Raw genomic sequence first — 4,925 nt, 5'->3', positions numbered from 1 at the left:
TCCATGCCCTATTTGGATGTGCTTTATCGTATTCATACTATAATCCTCATTAATATTTAAAGCCATTGTAATAGCAATCAAACAATTTTGGCGGTCGATTTCATTGTAATCATAAAAAATTCACAAAGGTGAGTGCCCCTCATTATTATGTCGATCGTAGAAAAATGACAATGGTAAAACATACACTAGTTGGTGTCGAAAATAGTTTCGCACCATTCCAGCTAGTAAGGAGTCCGTAGCCATACACGAATACAAAGGCGACTTGACAAGGCTCAATGCTTATGCAAGACGACGCTCGCGGTCACCGACTCTATCTACCGAGTAACCCTTCCCTCCTACCACGTGGTAACTGGCATACGAGCGCGCGTCCGCGGCTTGGTACCGCGAAAATGGGCATTTCCACGAACCAGCCGGAACTGGGAACGGTGACAAAAATACATTATGCTCGTGACAACTATCTATTTGTGTTTGCTTCTCAGAATATATGTAGTCGTTGGTCTTTTGATATAGGTATAATGTACTCTGATTTTGAGACAAGTTCAAAATTAGCGCTATTCATAGCCGTTATATAAATGAGTAGCTTCTACCAAGTGGGCATTTAAAAATAAACTCTTTTGATCTTTTATATTGTTTTTTGTTTACAACTCAAATATAATATCTCGAGTGCAAGACCATCGGCAGGCAGGTATTAAAAATGTTATGAATAATCTGTCTAACTGTCAAGCAAAACAGATTTAAGTATAACGAAGCGGAAGAGGTCTTATTACCCAATATGGGAACAGGATTTCGCGTTTATCTCTGTGTTACTAGTGTTGTTGGGTAACTGGGAGGCGTTAGCAACACTTGATGTAACCACTAATGCCGCAACCTTTCCGCTGACGCAACGTTCAGCTGGTCCTACGGAGGTATTAAATAGTGTCAGTCTTACCGATGCGGAAATAATTAGACTATTACGTAATCGCTTTGAACAGGTTTCGTAAATCCGTACACTTTGAATACTTATACGAGATTACCAATTTCTTCCAGGTTTATTATATAGTTAATTATACCTATGCATTGCATACAATGCATTCTTGTGTATGTTGTAATGTTGTATAACGATTATTACGGATGTTTATTAATCTATTTATGTTTACAGTTTATACTAAACAGCATAGCTAAACAGGAAACATACATAGATTTAAAACACAAAGAGCTGGTTCCCATAATATATAAAATAAACACTTCTAAAGCTCCTCAGTTGTTTAATAAAAGCTACACTCACCCATTTAAAATGCAGGCAGCACACGATGCCTCCACAATTCTCGATACGAAGTAATGGTCATTATTTAAAAACAGTACGCACACGTTGACATAATCGCGCTTCCATATTGGGCGAAAATACATTGTTCGTTGTATGTTCCCGAACAATAGTTAACAGTAAGGCTGTTTCTTATTCCGCTCGGATACGGACACAGAGGGACCGGTTGAAGTCTGTAAATTCCGTACATTGTAATTCAGATTGGATGTCGAAATGCACGAGTCGGCATGCGGCTATGCGGATGCCTCGACTGAGGGTTTAACGCACTTTGATGTGTTAACCACAAATAAATATTACTTTAAAGGTATTTTACTTAGAGTACATAAATAATAAAGTGTAGTTTAACAATTTTCTGTAACGTACCTACCATAGGGGACAATACCAATAGGAATAGGAACTCATGATCATCTTAATTCGTAAGTATAAGAAAGTTTAAAACAATTTAGTTAACTATACTGATAAATAGTGCTTACACGTATATTTTAGTATCTAATATTGGAATTTGAAATAATGTTACATATTAACTCAGTTCAAACATACCCAAAAATTAAAAAAAATATATATATGTATATACAGTGTGTCCGGACATGACATACCGATATTTGAAGGGGCTATTCTCCAGGTATTTTTATCGACAATTCAACCCCTCTACAGTCCCCTACCTCACCCCCCTCAAAATGGCAAACCTATCAATTCGGATAGTGAATTTATGAAAATTGTAATAACTTCGAAAGTGAGAGACACAAATTTCTAAATTTGATTTTATTTGAACAATAACAAGTTATTCTAGGAACCACTAAACAAATTTAATTGTCAATAAGAGTGATGAAACATACATTAAAAAATTCGAAAACCATTTTGAGGGGGGTGAGGTAGGGGACTGTAGAGGGGTTGAATTGTCGATAAAAATACCTGATGAATAGCCCCTTCAAATATCGGTATGTCATGTCCGGACACACTGTATATATTAGGAAGAAAATTGTATAAATACAACTCACGCATGTATAAAGCTCTTTAAATCAAATTTATTCTAGGAAGCCGAGTCGTTACTATCATCTTCCGCATCTCCACCCACTTTATTAATCAGTAAATGTCTCGCTGCCAATAAAACTGAGGCATTTATAGACCTGGTATATAAAACACATAAATCTTTAGCAAAAGAATGGTCTGATCTCGTGAACCTAAACTAACATCACAGAAACTGATTTCAAAGGCGCTTCGTTTTTCATTCGATTAACATTCAGGTGTTTAAAAAGGCGCCTGTCACTTTTATAGTGTTTATTTAATCCTCTTTGTAAAAAACAAACTACTATCAAAAATCACCAAACGCATATAAATAGTTTAATAATACTTGATTTCGATTGGAGTATTAACAAAGATTTCTAAGAGAATCGAAAGAAAAGTAATAGGAGTACCCATACTACCTAAGCTATGGAAGTAATAAAAAATGCCATCGGCGTTATGTTGTGATTTTGTTGGGACTGAAAACTTCAACATATGTTTATTGTTTACCGACAAGGATCACGTTGATCATTTTGTTCGTGCTCTACAATGATTCGCACTTTTGTACAAGTGCAAAGTGTTTAGTTTTCCTATCAAACAATCACAACAGAACCTGATTCCCTTTATTACTTTTACTGTAAACGGCTGCCGAACTTTAAGCTTTTGTCAAAGATTTGCCGCATCGCCGACAAAGCTAGAAAAAACGGCGTTACGATTGTTATAATCTGACATAACATTTAGTGTGAGAAACCGCTTCTATACACCATTTGTACAAAATCTTTTATATTTTTTATTTTACTTTGTAAAATTTGATGCTATCAAAAGACTACTATACTTTTGTCATTTTGAAGCTGAATTTTTCTCATAGGTAGGCACTTGTTGAGTGAAATTTTCCATTTGGTTGTTTGCATGATGTCTTTGATTAGGTATATACTTGTTTATTGTGTTAAATACCTATTCCTATTACTAACCAATAATAAAAGAGTGACCATCCATCACATACATTTACATATTTTAAATTTTTAATACTAATAAAGTAGGTAACTAGGTAATATGTACTTAATTTGCACTCACTTTAATGAACTAAGGTTAAAGTGATAGATAGGTAGGTTTAGAGCAGATAAGTAATAATATTTTGTTCAATAGGTAGGTATGTATAACATTTTTTTGTTACCTATGACAGTTAATTATGATAAACAATGAAAACATTTTGTCGTTAATTGTGTATAGGCACAGGTATTGTATAAACTATTTACCTACCTAGCTATAGATACCTACTAGATAATTGATTAGTTTAAAATAGTAAAAGTTTTCATAATATTTCAAAAAATACATATGTATTATATGTTCTTAAGTAGGTACCTACACATATGTATTGATTGAAGAAGTAAACCTACCTTCTAATATGTAATAGAAATTCGAAAATGTGGAAGAGTGGTTAGTGGTATTGGATAGAAAGAACATGGCTACGTTTGTTTTAAAGAGCTAGAGCATTAAAGTTGGTTTAATGCTCTAAGGTGCCAATACGTACTTCGTCTTTAAGATAATACCTATCAGGTAAGTATAATACCACTGAAAGGTAATATTTTTTACAAAAATAGACCTTGGCACAGAATAATAACTAATATAGGTACATTGGATTTGGAAACAAGTGTAGGTATAAAAAGACAAAATAATACAAACTTACATAGTTACGATGAATTTCTGTATCTTCTTTCTTTATTTTGTGCTTCTTTCTTTAGTTTTCCGTTTCTTCACTTTCAACCAAAACACTATTTTTTAAGAAAACTTGCTTAACTGCGTTTAACACTTTTTGATAGGAGAAAACCCGCGTTTGCGTCAACGGCTAAAAATTATTAAAATGATTAAATTTCAAATTTTAAATTTCGAAGTTATAAGTTTTCACTAACTATTTCTTTCCGAGATTTCTTTTTTTGTAAGATATACCTACCTAGCTTTTTTTTCAAAGTACAAATTAAAAAATAGAAGTCAGTAATCAATGATCAATCAAAATTAAAAATAGAAGTCGGTCTTCAATAATCATTTATGTATACAATTAATACAATTTAATTATTATTATTAAAATTAAATACTTACTGCTATAAATTGCTTTTACTTTTTCATAATTAAAACGTATTTTAATTAATTATTCTAAACAGGTGGACACTTGGCCAAAAAACCGTTAGTTTCTATTTAAAACATTGCCAAGGTAAATAAAATCAAAAATTCTATCAGTAAGTTAAGAGTTTTTGTATTAAAAATTACTAATTATATATCTTTTGTTCTCTTTGAAAAGAGATTATAATATACTAGCGGTCCGCCCCGGCTTCGCCCGTGGCACATATTTACGTTTTCTCTACATAAAAACCATCCTCGTACTTCAAGGAATATAATAAAAAAAGAATAATCGAAATCGGTTCAGCCGTTCTCGAGTTATGCGCTTACCAACACATTTTGCGATTCATTTTTATATATAAGATTATAATTTGTATGTAAAGTTCTTTGCAAACTGTGTTTTCAAATTTTAATTACAGGATTAAATATGTTGACTCTTCTTCCTCATCATACTGGCAACTCCTTATTATCAGGGGATGTCATGTATGACTTTGACATGTAAAATGTC

Source organism: Colias philodice, chromosome 15 (genome assembly GCF_061535455.1).
Source record: "Colias philodice isolate Cphi_HAF_F1 chromosome 15, ilColPhil1 Martin Lab GWU primary, whole genome shotgun sequence".
NCBI lineage: Eukaryota > Metazoa > Arthropoda > Insecta > Lepidoptera > Pieridae > Colias > Colias philodice.
The sequence above is the reverse complement of the archived record's forward strand: the minus strand, read 5'-3'. Positions refer to the sequence as shown.